This window comes from Lactuca saligna, chromosome 1 (assembly GCF_052625555.1).
Source record: "Lactuca saligna cultivar CGN05327 chromosome 1, ASM5262555v1, whole genome shotgun sequence".
Classification (NCBI taxonomy): Eukaryota; Viridiplantae; Streptophyta; class Magnoliopsida; order Asterales; family Asteraceae; genus Lactuca; species Lactuca saligna.
Genome location: NC_136417.1, coordinates 97,480,927 through 97,499,259, shown reverse-complemented (window position 1 = coordinate 97,499,259; position 18,333 = coordinate 97,480,927). Strand labels below are relative to the sequence as shown.

The 18,333-nt window shown below is 35.4% G+C and overlaps 1 pseudogene across 1 annotated transcript; it reads right to left on the bottom strand.

The window, feature by feature from the left end:
- Nucleotides 1-423: 423 nt before the first annotated feature.
- On the bottom strand, nt 424-7,137 carry LOC145041985 (TMV resistance protein N-like; annotated as a pseudogene). Its single transcript, XR_013680510.1, has 7 exons — nt 5,637-7,137; nt 3,841-4,966; nt 3,248-3,748; nt 2,242-3,163; nt 1,512-2,154; nt 1,327-1,397; nt 424-709 (listed from the first exon to the last, which is right to left on the bottom strand). The product of XR_013680510.1 is annotated as a TMV resistance protein N-like (transcript).
- Between the last annotated feature and the right edge of the window lie 11,196 nt (nt 7,138-18,333).

The window sequence follows — 18,333 nt, the reverse complement described above, 5'->3', positions numbered from 1 at the left end:
ACATGGAAAAAAAAAACATGAAATGAGAGTGGTGCATAATGACCACAGATAAGTTGATGTAGATGATTTATTTTCAGCCTCAAATGACCAGATTGTGGAGTCTAACTTTGTTGCAAAAATACTACTGATAACTTGATATGATATCAAGATGAGCTGGAAAATGAAAATAAATGAGAATATCATATTCTTTTGGCAACAACAAATAGTAACAATAAAGATATAGAGGACAGTAAAAATAAGATATATAAATTAATTATATGTGATGCTATCCTGTCTCGTGATGTGAAGAAAAAGGGGCGACCTAAAAGTGTTGCTCCTAAAATAAACTAAAAAAACAAATGATATGAGAGTTCTCATCTTTCAGAACTATAATCTTAAAATATTAAAGTGTAGCAAGTGACTTTTACATAGTACCCAAATAAATTATATAATCCTATCAAGGATTTGAGATTTTGAGTTCATACACACGATTGACATTGTTGATAAGGCAATGACTGAGACCCAGTTCCAATTATGAGGAAATAGCACAAAATTTGAAAAGTGTTTAATTTTGATAACAATACAATTCCAAATGTGTTAAATTTTGCACATGACTGAGTTTGCAATAACAATAGGCTACCCAAGATTTCAGTTCAAATTATGAGGAAGTGGCATCTCTTTCTCAATCATTTTCATCTGAAGGATGAGACTGTGAAGATTCCCCCTCACCCTACATAGAAAAGAAAAGTAAGAAAATTTTATAAGTTATATATTATACAAGTTACAATACAAAATGCTATGAAAACAGATAGTTACTTGGAAGCGTATATATTATGTTACATTTTCTTGATTCAACATGATTAATTAATGACTCCTAGTGATACATCTCTTCCAAACTCTTGAAGCAATTTATGCATTCTCAACATGTTGCTTGGTCCTATCCTAAGAAGGCATGCATCTACCAATAACATTCCTTAAAATCAAGTAATATGCGTAAACAATTTCATATTGTTTTCCAAAGTGCAATAGTTTGTTATTAACATAGGATTTGCCCAAGAACAACATCTACAGAACATGATGAATCTATGAATTGGACTCAACTGCATGTCAAGTACAGGGAATGGTGAGAATTTGATCCTAGATTTTGACACATTGTGTCTAGACATGGTATGAACAAAAAATGATTCCAAATTTTAATGTTGGCATTTTCAAATGTTCATTGCAAGGTTATAACTCCTCTTATTTTGTTACATCCTAAACCAATTGAGAACTTTGATTCCTAATATTTGGTTGTGTATGCCTTTTGTTCACATGAAGAGTGAAAAGTTTGGGTGTGAAAAGGTATACCTCATTTGCACGATCAGTTATGCGAGGGTTCCTTGGGGAGAAAGCTCTGAACCAACCCTTTTTCTTTGGTGCTGAAAACAGATAAAAAGTTAATCATTATTCACAAACAATCCACTTGAAAGTCGGGGCCATTTCGAACGAATTTACGATGACAATAAAATATATTTAACAAAAATCACATCTACCTTGAAATTCGGGGCCCACGGGAACTAATTTACGATGATATGGATGCAATCTAAGGTAATGGAACAAAAATCGGTTTTTATATAAGATGTATTGCCCTGTTGTTGTTTGAAAAGGGGAGAGATCTCCACCAATTATGTGATTCCATGACTTGTAATAACCCAACGCATCTTCTTCTTCTTCATCCTTCTTCTCTCCATCATCCTCATACACAAGACTCACCCCACACTCCTTTACAACTCGATAATTCGGCAGTGTAACAGTAATAGTAATGAGGTCACCAGCTTCCATCTCATTCATCCCGAACATCCAATGACTTAACACCACGCATTGACCTTCGGAAACTCTGTCCATGTGACGTTCGTATATCCAGGTGAGCTTCTTTGTTATATTACTAATTGTCATCATTGGTGTATAAGGGATCTGGCCATCTTCAAGTAGAAAATAATCATGGATACATTTCATTGTCTTCAAGAAGCAGAAGTTGAGTCCTGTAAGGAGGTTATTTGGAGATGATGATGATGATGATGATGATGATGGGATGGTAAATGATATTGATGGCCCCACACTTCTATGCCTAAACCAACTCGGCATCTCCTCTGCCGTATACATTGTGCTGAATATTCCAAATTCATAAATCATCATCTGCCAAACACAGCCACCTTAACTAATCACTGTAATAATTATATCATACATATTCACATAGAGGCAAACAATTAACTAAAAAAATACCTGGTAACTAAGTATCCGAGAACTAGCTCCCAAGTGCCTTTCCTTAAGGAAGTCTGATTTACTCCAGCCCAAGTTACGTAATATCTTTTCCTCAACACATACCATAGGTTGGATTTTCACAATGCCTTCAATTTCATATGGCAACCCTGCATCAATCTGCAACATCAATCTGCAACAGCCGTATTGGTGATAACTCTAGTGAGGAACTCTCCGGGTCAAATACCACTTCGCTTTCAAGAAATCTATTAAAATAATAGCGCAACTTGCTTCCTGTATGTGGAGGATCCTTAACTGACTTTAATTTTATACCATTCTCCATACAAAGTATCTCAAGCCTAGGAAGGGTTCTCACACAACTGGGCATGGAATTTATAGGATTGCCATCTAAATATAATTCCTTTAACATGGATAGGCAACTCCAGTCCATATTAAAGGATTCAGTGGACAACCTACTATTTGCTAGTGACAACCTTACTAAAGACCTCGGTAAATAAACTGTAAACAACTTCAAATCACTTGGTATAGCACCTGCAAAGGCAGAGGAAGAGGTTCTTGTATTTATGTCATTGTTTTTAGCCTTGCACAATTCCAGTGAATCCATACCCCTACCCCTATTCTGGATTCCAGATTCACCGAGACTACAACCATCTAGAAACATTGTTTTAACATTCTTCAACATGCCTATGTTTCTTGGAAGTTTTTCAAGCTTCTTGCAGTAGCTCAAATCGATGAAGACAAGGTCAACACATTGCTCAATTGATTCACAAACCTCAACCAAACCAATGCAATTTCTAACTATTAACCTCTCAAGTGCAGGAAGTTGGTCAAATCCACCAAGACTATGAAGTTGTTTACAGAAACTTAAATTAAGAATCTTCAATGATCCTAGCAACCTTTTCTCTTTTAAGCAAGATCCATCCAACTGCACAGATGGAGATAAATTAGAATAGTAGTGAAATTCATCAACTCAACTCAACATGGAAGAATGATAAATGAAATAAGTTACCTTTTTCCACTTCACAAGTCGTTGTGGATTACTATACAAGAACAACAATATTAGCCCGATCCCATACAAATGGGGTAAAGGGGAGGTAGGCTGGTTAAGAAACTGCTTCCGTAGGAGACCTCCGGCAAAGAAGAAATAAAAAAGAAAATGCAAACAAATAAAAAAAAGAAAATTGTTGGAAATAGCGCCCACATTAAATCGTTGTGGATTACTATAACAACCGACAAAAGACTCAATATTGCTGTATGACAGGTCAAGAGCAACAAGATTTTGTATAGGTAAGTTTAAAGGTAAAGACCGTAAAGGGTACCCATGCATACACAACCATCTTATTTCTTTTGGAAAGTTCTCATAAGACCCATTCATATGCACATAATTGAGTTGTAGTAGCCTCAACTTATCCATGTTGTTGAATGCATCTGTTTTCAACTCAAATGATGCACACTTCTCCTTCTCAAGCATCCGCATGTCAAGGGAAAGGCCTACAAGATTTCCCTTACCCTAAGAAAAAACCAATGGCCAAAAATAAAAATTAGACAATACAAAGTAGTTTGAAACATGCACACTACTGACAAGTATGCACAGACTCTTACCTTTTTTTGTTTCAATACTCTGAATGACTCATGACCCCATAATCGACTTCGCTTCCATGGCTTGTCAAGTGATTCTAGACATACTTCGAATCTTCCCATCTCTTGAACCAACTGATGCATCTTCAATTCATTATTCCGTCCTATACTAAGAAGGCATCTGTCAATGAGATTCGTGATCCCGGATCTTGTGTTTATATCACATGCCTCTAATATTGTTTCGGTAAAATCTCTTTCTATTCCAACAAAAAAACAAGCAATATACTTAAACAAGTCCTTATCATTTTTGGATGGCAAAGAGTTAAAGCTCATTTTCAAGACATTATTTACATGAGAATTTGTTTCTTTCTTTAGCCCTTCTATGCATCCTTCCCAATAAGTTACATCTCGATCATATAGAGATTTGCCAAATACTTCAAGAGCCAATGGATGTCCTTGACAATACTTCACAAGCTTATATAACACCCCTTCATATCCTGTCTTGGGATAGTTGCATTTGAATGCATGGAGACACAAAAGTTTCCATGATTCGGTCTCATGTAAGCCTTGAAGCAAGAGATCTGTATGCTTTCGGTTAATGTTTGTTTTGAATAGTGCACACCTCTCTATCAAATGTCTTTCCTTTGTGGTTATAATTATTTTGCTTCCGGGATGAAAACCTTTGCTCCCAAGTAATGCATCCAACTGATCAAGAGTGTTGATATCATCAAGAACAAGAAACACCCTTTTACGAGCTACAACATTCTCTATCTTTGAGGTGTATACCGAAGCATCATGAACTTTAATTGAACTTGTTTTTGAAATGTCACTGTACAGTTGTTCTTGTAAATCAAGCAACCCATTAAACCTTCCATCACAAACCCTACTAATATCTTCAATACAACTGCTTTTGTGGAATTCATGAAAATATAGCCCATAGACATGTTTGGCTAAAGATGTCTTCCCGATCCCACCCATACCCGAAATAGTGAGTATTTCTGCCGTATGTGAGGATCCATCTTTCAACCATGAAGCTACAAAGTTAATATGATACTTCATCCCAATAAGTTGTGGTCCAACGCTCCTTAAGTGTACATGTAATCTATGATGGGTGTCCTTCACAATTTCTTCAATAAACTCTGTCTCTAGCCTGAAATCAGATTTTATAAGAACCACAAAACTAACAAACCAGATTTGGAGATTTAATTTGTCCAAAGATTCAAAATCAAAATTATATCATAACTAATAATTTTAATCAAGTCCTTCACATTAAAACGATATTATGTTTACACTTCTACGTTCTAACCAAACAAGAATCCAATGTGTAAGGTCATAAATATTTATGTATAAAAAGGTAATAGATGCCAATGTAATACCAGATTTCAGTGGGCAACCTAACTTCACTGTGTTTACACAAGACCATCATAACTATCATTGTGGTGTGGTTGAAAAAAAGTGCCAGTTATAGGTAATCTTTTACTACTTAAAGGTAAGAGAAGTTATTTATCATAAAAGACAGTATGATTTGAAGGTGGTATGGTATAATTAATAGTAGATGCATAGAAAACCCTTTAAATCTTGTTTTTTAATAGAAAGCATACAAAATAATTGAAATAGTTTGTCTAAATGATCTAACTTATAATGAAGAACAAAATGCATAATAAATGTGTGAAATTTATATCCTAATACATCAAATATATGTATTCTAAATGATGTTAAAGAAACTTATTGACGTGCATTGGGAGAAGATGATACTATCATACATGTTTTAATCAAACAAAATTGAAGGATTATGTAAATGTGCGTAAGAAAGTGGTTACCTTCCATTTACATCCTTTCCTTTTAAATTAGCAACTTCAATAAGCGCTTTATTCCATCGGTCCATCTTTTGAGCCCACTGACTTCTTTTATTTGCATCTGTCTCTTCATCCATTTTCTGTTTATGCTTAGCCATTGCATCCCTAAAGCTACTTTGTTGTTTCCTGACATGGGTGGGCTCAACATGATAAAAGATTGGAATAACAATATGGTTGGATGTCATACGCTGCTCAAGGATCAGCACCAATTCATCCAGGCACCATGTTGAAGTAGCGTAATTCTTAGACATCACAATAATAGAAGCCTGAGATGCCCTAATTGCACTCTCCAATTCCGGTTTCAAATCTTCCCCTGTTTCAATCTCTTCATCGTCCAAGAAGGTATTGATATTGGCATCAATGAGGGCCTTATGAAGGTGATCAGTGAAACTATGACGAGTGTCAACACCTCTAAAACTTAAAAATACATCATATCTATAACCATCGGTTGATGAATTATGACCATGAGTTGATGAAGTAGGAACACGAGCTGATGAACTATAACCACGAGTTGATGAAGAAGATGAAGATCTTTCTGAGAGGAGTTTAGAGAGAACATCCATTATGAGTTATGGGTTGATGAGCCTTCACCCTTCTCAGTTATTAGTTATATAAGAGTTGGTTTCACCGGCTTTCTTCACTTGAGTGGGGATTCTAGTGCTTTGAATCTTTTTGTCTACTAATGGTTTAAGGCCCTGTTTGTTATGCAAGGCAGGACATGATAGAACCAGGTGTACTGCCTGGGACCAGGGCTGGAACAAAATTGCAATTTTTGATCTCTGGATCTCTCATCTATGAAAAAGACGTAAATGCCCTCCTGATCCTCATAACAGAAATGCCCTTGAAACCATGCATGTTGATAAGAATCAAGAAATTATACCCTTGCAAACAGAATCGCCAAAAGATGGAGTGGCTGATTCCAAAGCTCTGATGCCATCCTTGGAAGTGAAAACTGAAGCATTATCAGTTGACCACCATTTAACCAAGAAATGTGAAATTTTACAACGTAGAATTAGAAGACTGTTTTCTGTATCAGAAGTAGAACTTATGGAAGTGAAAAATGAAGCATAAACCTAATCCAACTTATTTTCAAACAGAGAGAGCATTCCTTATTTGGTTCAGGATCTAGACTATGCACTAGCAATATCCTGATTTTGATTCAAGTAGAATAACACCTGGATGTCTTACAATCTGGCTTTGACAATCGAATATATAAGCTTGTTTGTTTTCAGTGTTTAGCTTACAATTAAGGAACATATACCATCATTCAAAAAAGAATCAAACGTAAAAATGGCGTTTATGAATTCAAAATATAAAATGATTAAGGAAGCAATTTTCGAGAATCGGAGAATTTCCCAGTCTGCGTGCGCAAAGTTTTGTACATCATTCAGGACTTCAAGCAAGAACGTGCTGGACTGTAACTGATATGTAAACTAAAAAAAATAGCTGACATAAACAAAATTTTAATCACCTGTTTATGAAAAATGACATGATTATGATGTGATCTGTGATTGATAACCGAAATTCTTAGACAAGCAAAAGTAGCGGATGAGCAGAGTTTACATAAAGCTGAAGTAGCGATAACAGAGGAAAAATGAACAGAGACAAAGGCCACGAAAGATGAGCAGTAAGTCAGCAGGGAGTCCACTATGAAAGGAAGGGAGAGGGCGAGAGACAATAAATAAACAACGAAAATGTTGGTGTTTTCTTACGCGTTGGGATCGGAGGCTTTCAGGGTTCTTTCCAAAAAGAAAAAAGAAACACGGTTTTGTTTTTTTTTAATTTCCTTTTTTTTTCTGGAATGGAAGACTAAATTCCAAATTGGAACTTGACGTTTAGTGAAATTTTCACTTTGAGGGCAAATTTAAAAAACCACACACAACCATCCATCCTTATGGTCTCAATTTCTTTCATTGGTTGTCATTTTTACCAAAACTGTTAAACTTTTCATTTAAGTTCAACTATAAAAAGACCTTTTTAACCTTCTTTTGTCATGTCTCATTTTTTAAATTGGTAAAATATTCAATTGTGAATTTTAAATCTTTAATTGTTTTAGTAGGTTTGTTTTTTTGGAAATTCATTTATAAGAAAATTGGATGTTGGTACTTGATAAGAAAAAGTAAATTACACGACAATGTTGTGATAGAAAGATGCAAAGTAGAATGCTATAATCCATGGTAAACTAAAAGTAAGTTGCTATTTCTTGCATGTAACCTGACTCTTAGTTACATTTATCATCTCTTCAAATGCATTTTAATGGCATAAAACTTTCTAATGTTATCTACACATTTTAGGAAACACATGGTCTAGTGTTTTGTACGTGGAGAGCATTGCAAGAGTGAAAACGTTATATTGAAGTAGTTTGCTTCTTTACAAATTACAAATGGCTGATTAGTTTTTCATACAATTGCTACAACTCCTGAGCACATTATGTGGGTCGTCTCATGTAGTTTGCTTTAGTCTTTTTGTTCCCTTTTTTTGTTTGTATATAACAAACATTTTTTGGTGGGAAATGAAGAATGAATTCATTTAGTGCCATTTAAGGCTCATTTGATTTTGTGTAGATCTGGACATAATATGATATCACGATCTTGTACTGTGTTTAGCATCCATTCGATAGTCACCTGGGACTATTGTCAATATAGTAGGACAATAATTGTAACTTTTTGTCCCACCAAAAAATGTGGGACGTGATGGAACATATGACCTTATAATGCATTGGATTACGACTCGAAATTTTGTCGATGGTAGCTTTTTACCCCACCCAAAAAAACGACATGACAACTTTGTAATGCCTTTGGTGTTCGTTGGATTGAGATGAGAATTCATCTCAATCAGATAAAATTGCAATTTTCTGGCCAATTGAAATGTTGGGAGTGTTTCATTATTAATCTCGTCTTTTAAAAATACATAAATACGCTTATCGTCTTCATTTGATTGGAAAGCTCTGTTAGTCGAGTTCAGTTTGGTTGGGCTTATTGGTTATTATCATGAAAACGGGAGGAGACCACTAAGAATCGAATGTCAAATCTTCCTAGTTTTAGTTAAATAGACAAGCCATAGAACCAAATTTTTGTTTTCAGAAACCTCGTACACTTCACTTTGTGTTTTAGTCGGGGTTTATCAAGATAATGTTAATAAACATGAGAATCAACACGCCATTGTGATGCAAATCACAATAATTATGTCATCTTCTCAAGTTCAAAATTTCCATTGACTTCATTTTGAGATTGTTCATCTTGAAATTTGTATACAAAGGCATTCATGTCACCATTTTACTATGCATTTTAAATTGTTGTTTCTTACTTGAGTCATCCTGTACTTGCTTTTGGGAAACTCCGATGCCAATTTCTTGTTGACATGTGATGGAAATGGTATGTCAGATGGCCCAAACAGTGAGTGGCACTCCTCTGGTTTAACTAGCAATCTTAAAAAGGAAACAAGTTAACAAAAAAATGTATGCATATATTGCAATCAAATAGGATAAAAAGGCATAATGGACAACATATGTTGTAACCAACAACACTAAAACAAAAACATTATGATACTGGAGAGCTTATATAACTGAAAAGATTGAGTTTTGAGTTACAACTTAGAATTTCACCTTATCGAAAAGGTAGCAGCAAAACATTGAACTATGATTACAAGAAGCAAAACAGTATGTACCTTATGTGCTATAACAATTAGCAACAATTCCTAATATGTATCAACAAATTTGTAATCCGCATCACATTTAAACATTCTTAAAACATAGAGTAAGCCCTTTTCATGAACACAAATAAATCATACCATAATTAATGAAAATGACAAAAAGATAATTACAAATAAAGATGTATATTTAGAAGCATAAGTTGAAGAAATTAAATACATAGCTAATCTTCTAAATGGCTTAATAAATTAGACAATCTTCATTTATATTGACACTTGTAAATGTAATGGTGGTACATCCCGGTTCTCTGTAATGTTGGCAAATAATGGAAATTGATCGACGGCCCTGAACCCTAACTACCTGCTTTTTGTTACAACAATGCACCGACTTAAGTTATGAAAAGACCTAAGTGCCCCTAATAAATCCCCTTATTACAAAGATACACAAAATAGGTAGTCAACTCATAAAAGCCTCAAAGTCAACTCATGCATCTTCATACCCATCTTACCGAATGCATATATTTTGAATTCAGACAACCTCCCTTTATCAAACATATTCATGTGAAGGATGAGACCTTGAAGATTCACCCCTTTCCCTATGAATAAAACGAAAGGTAAGCAACCTTAAAAGTTACATAAGTACACAGTGATATAATACAAAATGCTATGAAAACAAATGTCACTTCATTGTATATATATTATGTCCTTATAAGATGTTTCTATTTTGGTAGGTATGACAAAAAAAAAAGATCATGTATTTGACATAAAAATACACAAACGTAAATAAAAACCAAAAACCATGATAGCAACCAACACTGTTCGGAGCACTAAATGATAAACTAGTGCTCCGTAATTCTTTACTAACGGAAAGTTAGGAATTTTTAAATGCCCCACTCACTATACATTAGTTAAAACAAAATTAAACAAATTGCATGCTCCAAAATACCATGTCCCAACTACATTGCAAGGTGAGAAACCTTAATGATAACATATTTGGTTGTTTATGCCTTTTTATTGAGTGATGACTGATGATAGAGAGGTTTGGGTGTAAAAAAGTATACCTCAGATTCTCTACCAATTATGCCAGCATTCCTTTGAGAAAAAGCTCTAAACCAACACCCTTCCTTACGTTCTGAAAACATATAAAAGGTTATGTGTTAATTATTATTCAAAGTATATGTGATCCAACATATCAAAAGACTTAATTAAATGATGTCACACAGCGAATATCTAGACATATCAATACGTTGGTCGATTCATTTAAAAATTTAAAGTAGAACTCTTACTTTTTATATTTTATAGAAACAACCTCTTATCATAGATGTCAATAAAATCAATATTAAACCGATAAATTAAGGTCATATGATCCATTTATTTAAAATAATTAGGTTGTGATCCATCTATTTTGAAATAAATAGGTCATTATACATAACATACAACAATAAGATATTTAACAAAAATGATATCTACCTTGATAGTTGGGGCTGTCTGCAACAATATACGATGATAGGGATATTAACACATAGCACCCACTGGATACATATATTAGTCAAGTGTAAATATAGACAATTTTAGTTTTCCTTATTCGATTGTAACAGATCCTATTATATCGGATCTTCCTGTGTATATGTAGCTGTATTTGCCTCAATGAAAATTACATCTTGAAACCATTCTTTTATATAGTATCAGCCAGGAACCCTAATTTTTCCCTAAATCTTCCAATCGCTTTTCTCCAGCCATGTCCACCGAAGGCAACTCTCATTCCTCTGCTATTCATACTTTTCCCCTCACTACTCCATCTCTAACCCTAGTTCAATTTCCATCATCCCTCAAACTATTATCCACAAATTACATGAGCTGGAAGACTCAGATTGAAGCCCTTCTATACGGCCTTGATCTATACAAATTTATTGATGGCACTCACCCAATGCCTCAACCTACTGTCAATGCAGATGGCACTTCTACTCCCCACAAAGATTACCCAGCCTGGTTCCGCCAAGATCGCCTCCTGTTCAGTGCTATAGTTGGTACTCTCTCTCCATCTATTGTCCCGCTAATTACCAATGCTTCTTCCTCCTTAGAAGCCTGGAAGATTCTCTCCAACACTTATGCTAAACCTTCTCGTGGCCACATCAAACAACTCCGACACCTCCTCAAACAAACCACAAAAACACCTGAACAGTCCATCACTGACTACATGCAATCCATTAAAACCATAGTGGATGAACTAGGTATTCTGGGCAAACAGATGGATATAGAAGACATTACAGATGCTATCTTGACTGGACTAGACTCTACATCCTACAAAACAGTGATTGACTCCATTCATGCCAGGGACACACCGATCTCTTTCCATGAACTCCATGAAAAGCTTATCAATCATGAGCTTTCTTTAGCTCAAACGTCCCCTGTCATCACTACCCTTCATCAACCAACAACAGCTTTTACAGCAAACAAACGACCACCTTTAAAACCCGGAAATTACATAAATTACAATAATAACCCTCCTCTTCTCCCTACCCCTCAACAGACTACCAATCCCACTAGACAATTTCTTGGTAAATTCCAATTCTGCTTCACTAAAGGTCACTCCTTAACCTCTTGTTATGCCTTCAAAAACAAATACCCCCATGTCAATTTACCCTCACTGCCTCGAACAACTTATAGCGCCCCTCCGCAGGCACATGCCATGAACACCACCAACACCTCCACCTCTGATTGGTTATTTGACAGTGGTGCTTCTCACCACATCACCAATGACCTCAGCCCTATCTCTCCATGCACCCTATGATGGCACCGAGGAACCTGTAATTGGGGATGGTTCGTCTCTTACCATTACTCATGTTGGTTCTTTACTTTTAAAGTTTTCTACTACCACTTTTGTTCTAAAAAATGTTCTCTGTGTTCCATCCATATCTCGCAACATCATATCTATATCTCGATTATGCATTGATAATCCTATACTAATCTAATTTTACTCTTTTCGTTTTCTTATCAAGGACTTCAAAACTCAATGAATCCTACTCCGCGGACTAGCCAGTAAAGGGATCTACGAGCTACGCTCTCCATCTCCACATTTTGGTTTTCTTTCCCACTCAAATAAGTTCACTCCATGGCATCATCGGCTTGGACATCCGCACCCTAGAGTTTTGCAACATTTAGCTTCTACTTTTCCTACAATTACTTGTTCCAAAGATAATTGTAATTCTTGCTGCATTAATAAAAGTCACAAACTTCCATTTCATACAACTTCTTTATCTTCTACATCTCCTTTAGAATTAATCTTTTCAGATATCTGGTCCTCTCCAGTTCAATCTATCGACGATACAAATATTACATCATCTTTGTTGATCATTTCACAAAGTATATATGGTTATACCCATTAAAGCAAAAATCTGATTCTCTTACTACTTTCATTCGTTTTCAAAACATTGTTGAAAACTTTTTTCAACTCAAAATCAAGCAACTATTTTCTGATAATGGTGGGGAATATGTCAAACTAGCCTCTCATTTATCTTCATGTGGCATATCTCACCTCACCTCTCCTCCTCACACCCCTGAACACAATGGTTATGCCGAACGAAGACATCGCCATATAGTTGAGACTGCCTTATCCCTGCTGTCTCACGCAAGCATGCCTTTAACTCTTTGGACTTTTGCTATCACTACAGTAACATATCTCATTAACCGACTTCCCACACCAACTCTCACCAATGATTCTCCCTACTTTCGCCTCTACAAAACACTACCCAACTATAAAAAACTCAGAAGCTTTGGTTGCCTAGCTTACCCATGGTTATGCCCATACTCCAAACACAAGCTCCAACCTCGATCAAAACCTTGCATCTTTGTCAGCTACTCTTCCTCCCAAAGTGCCTACCATCTCGATCCAATCACAAACAAAATCTACACTTCACGCCATGTAGTTTTCGTTGAAACCAAATTTCCCTACACATCCCTATCCAACACTAACACCCCACCAACACCAAATCCAGACACATGGCTCCATATTAATCTCATACCAGTTTCACCCGCACCCACTCCAGCCACACTTCCCATACCACAACTGGATCCACCTCCCACTCCCCCGGCCCCACAACCCCCAACCCTACAGCCTCTTCCTAAATATCAAAAGCCAAATCCAAAATATTATAACAATGACTTTATCCTTTACAACTCAGTTATACAATCCTTTCCTGAACCTCGAACCATCACTCAAGCCTTAAAACAACCAGCTTGGCGTCAGGCCATGCAATCTGAGTATGATGCTTTGTTACGCAACCACACCTGGACCCTTGTTCCTTCAAGATTCAGCCCCTAATATCATCGGTTGCAAATGGGTTTATCGCACTAAATTCAACCCGGATGGAACTGTTGATCGCCTGAAAGCCAAATTAGTAGCCAAAGGCTTCAACCAACGACCAGGACTCGATTACATCGAAACCTTTAGCCCTGTCGTTAAACCAGCATCTTTATGTATTATCCTCTCTCTTGCCACATCTCATAACTGGTGTCTACGACACCTAGACATCAACAACACCTTTCTGTAAGGGAATCTCACTGACTCTGTCTATATATCGCAACCCCCTGGTTTTATTGACCCATCTTTTCCCAAACATGTATGTAAACTCAATAAAGCCATATACGGTCTCCGCAAGGCATCACGTGTTTGGTACAATGAACTCAATTCTTTTCTCCTTTCCACCAAATTCAAGCCAACAATCTCTGATCCCTCTCTTTTTGTCCATCATTCTAGCACTTCATCCATCTACATCCTTGTATATGTTGATGACATCATCATCACCAGACCTAACACCACTCATGTATCATCTTTCATTACTTCTCTAGCCAAACGCTTCTCTTTAAAAGATCTAGGAACCTTGTCTTATTTTCTTGATGTTGAAGTTCTTCACCATTCCGCTGGTCTATTTCTTTCTCAATCCAAGTATATTCTTGATCTTCTCCATAAAGCCAACATGAGTGACTATAAATCGACAACCACCCCAATATCATCCTCCCAACAACTTACAATCCACGACGGAAAACCTATACCCACACCAACGGACTATAGATCATTAGTTGGCGCACTACAATACTTGTCACTTACATGCCCTGATGTTGCTTTTGCTGTCAACAAACTCTCCCAATTCATGCACCGACCTACTGACATTCATTGGGCTACATTGAAACACTTGCTACGATACCTACATGGGACTCTCCATCATGGCCTCCTTTTTCAATGCAACTCACCATTACACTTACATGCTTTTACTAATGCAGATTGGGCAGGTGACAAACAAACATATAGAAGTACCACCGGTTACATCGTATACCTTGGATCGAATCCAGTTGCATGGACCTCTAAACGTCAACCCACATTAGCACGATCCTCAACTGAAGCAGAATTTAGAGTTGTCGCATCAACCACTACTGAAGTCCAATGGATAATTTCCCTCCTCTCTGAACTTGGTTAACAATCAAACAACACACCAACAATTTTTTGTGATAACATCAGTGCCACTCACTATTCTGCTAATCCTGTTTTTCATTCAAGGATGAAGCATTTGGCTCTTGACTTTCACTTCGTTCATGAAAAGGTACAAGATGGATCTATCCGTGTTACCCACATCAGTGGTGATGACCAACTTGCTGATGCTTTAACTAAACCTATACTAAAACACAAGTTTCACACCCTTACATCCAAGATTGGACTCCTTTCTAGATCGTCCATCTTGAGGGAGCCTATTAACACATAACACCCACTGGATACATATATTAGTCAAGTGTAAATATAGATAATTTTAGTTTTCCTTATTCGATTGTAACAGATCCTATTCTATCGGATCTTCCTGTGTATATGTAGTTGTATTTGCCTCAATGAAAATTACATCTTGAAACCATTCTTTTATAAGGGAGACAAGTAAATGCCAGGCTGAAAAAATTGCTCGCTGTGTAAGATGTATTGTCCTGTTGTAGTTTTGAAAAGGAGAGAGATCTCTACTAATTATGTGATTCCATGACTTGTAATAACCCAACACATCTTCTTCCTTCTTCTCTCCATCATCCTGATATACAAGACTCACCCCACGCTCCTTTACGCGTTCAATCCACCGCTCAGTAACAGTAATAACAACGTGGTCACCAGCCTCCATCTCATTCCTCCCAAACATCCAATGACTTAACAGCACCCAACACCCTCCATGTACAACATGTGTGTTCATGTAACATTCGTATATCCACATGCGGTTCTTTGTTATATTACTAATTGTCATTGCTGGCCATTTAGGGAACTCACCAAATGGATAATGCATCTGCTCAAAGTGAAGTTCGAATATGTGCAGAGAGCAGAAGTTGAGACCTGTAAGATTGTTTGAAGATGATGATGGGATGGTAAATGATATTGATGGCTGACAAGCGGTCGTTGTCGCATCAAAAATAAACCTTATTTCCACTAATCTAGCGAGTGGTAAGTAAGGGTCGGATCCAGAGGAGCTTATGGTTAATAGTTTAGTTACTATTTTGATTTAATGATAAAGAAATAATGATTAATTTGAGATTTATAAATATGATGACAAACAAAAAATATATGATTTTAATTCAATTAAAAAAATGATCGCTTCCGGTTTCAGAATTAATAATTATATGAATTAGAAATGAGTGTTATTAATTTTTCATAGTCGATTCAATTAAAGTCTAAGTCCAAAATAGAAAATAAGTGTAACCGCACCCTCCGTCCTACACACTGCTATTGGATGATTTGGCACGGTGGGGAGATCACTTAAAATTATTTTAAACTTGGAATAATTAATTGATAAATGAATAAAATAAGTGTAACGATTTTATAATGTTAAAAACATAAACAAAATCCACAAATAATATTCAACAAATTCAAATGTTCACACCCAAAAATAATACAATAAGTAAGAATTAAAACCTACTCCCGGTTGCGATCACGAGAGGATTTAGCTGTGCATTATAGACTTATACAAACTCATATTTGTATTCTTGAATTCTTGATGTCTTGATCTTGAATCTTGAAAAGTCTTGAATCTTTGATGGCTTGAATTCTTGGAAAAAGAAAAGAATTTGGAAGACTAAAATGCTTCCAAAAAAATATAGAAATTTCCTAAAGAAGGTGGTGGTATGAAAGTAGGTTGGTATAAGAGGTATAAGAGGGTGTGTAAGAATGTAAGAGGTGTCTTAGAGGTAAGAGGTGTCTTAGAGGTAAGAGGTGTGTTTGAAATGGTGATTTTGAGGTGGTATTTATAGTGAATTTTTGGAAAATTAAATATCAAAAAGAATGAAATAAAGCTAGGAATATTAAGCTTTTAGATTGGACCTAAGATCCAATCTAAATCTTATGAAAAAGAATTCAAAAGAATTAAAAAGATGGAATTATTTGGTTTTTGTTGGAAAGAATTTGAGTTTAAAATAGGAAAAGTGGTGAAAAAGTGGTTAAAATTGGTTGGAAAGTGTTTAAAAGATAGGAAAACCCGTAGGTTCAGCACATGGCACAAGCACTTGGAGCTGGCATCAAAACGGCGTCGTTTTTCGCGGGTCCAGATCGGGTCCGAGTTGGGTCGAGACGCGGATCTTCTGTGAGTAGAAACGGGGCGGCAACTGGGCGGGTCGGAGCCGGATCAAAGCGGATATGGATCGGACGACGTCACGTCATCGATGACGTCACGTGCTCATTCCTAAATTTTTCCTTTTATATATTTTTTTTTCTTTTTGTGAATTAAATTAAATTAAATTAATTTAATTAATATAAATTTTTTTAGAAATTAAATAATTAATTCCCAATAATCTATTTTAATTAAACCTCATTAATTAATTTAAATTCTTTTTATTTTTATTTTAAAAAACATGATTTTTATATATTATTTTTATTTTGATTTTATTAAAAATACATTTAATTAAATTAAATTATTTAGAAAATAATAAAATTATTATTTCCTAAATAAATCTTTTTAATTAAATTATAATTATTTTAAAAATACAAATTTACATTTTTTTATTTTGTTTTCTCGTCTTTCCAAACCCGAACATCTTCAATTCTTTTGTTTTCAATCTTGATTTCTCTTCGTGTAATTCCTTGAACTTCTTTTTGCATCTTTTTGTACCATTTTCATCATATTTATCACCTACAAACATAATTCAAATACATGTCAAAGTAGCACCATTCTTAGATAAAATCGGTTATTTTACATAAATTATAGTATATTAAGCGTGATGTAAAATATACCGATCAAACCTCCCCAACTTATCTCTTTCTCGTCCCGAGAAAGATCCAAATATAATTGATTAGCGTGCTAGGAAACTTCTTTGATGTTTTTGAAAACTAAAGATATGAATTATAAACTAGTTTTCACATGGAACCATAACAGAATTAAATAACACCAATCAATACCACCTGATCAAGATATAGCAACAAGTGTTATGATGAGGTCACATTTCTTTCTTTGAAGTGGGGACGTGTTTACACTCAAGGTCGATTTAAAGATATCGCTTTACCATAGGCTTGATCTACCTCTACTTAGAGACTACTTAAATATCAATCAAAAGGACTTTCAGGTTGTAATGTTCGGCTAAGGGTAGGGTAGGGATGTTTTTGGATTGGTGACTTGGGTCTTTTAGACTTTAAGAGCACAACAAAGATAATTATTACAACTCGATAAATACAATACAACTATATACAAATATTAATAACATCTACAACTTATCTAACATGACTCAAAACGTTTAGATAAGACAAAAATCTTTTTGGATTATGTTCAACTTAAAAATCATGACATTATTTGAATATGTCATTTCAAATTAAAATTGTATTATTAACAAAAACACAAAAGTTATTCAAACTAAAATGCTTGGTTCTGGTTTTCTTTCTTTTTTTTTTTTTCAATCTTTTTTTGCACAGCAAAACCCCAAAGTGTATATATATGGACTCAACTTGAAACAAAAATTGCAAACGTTTACAAACATATAAAATATTTCTAACTAACCTTCACTAACG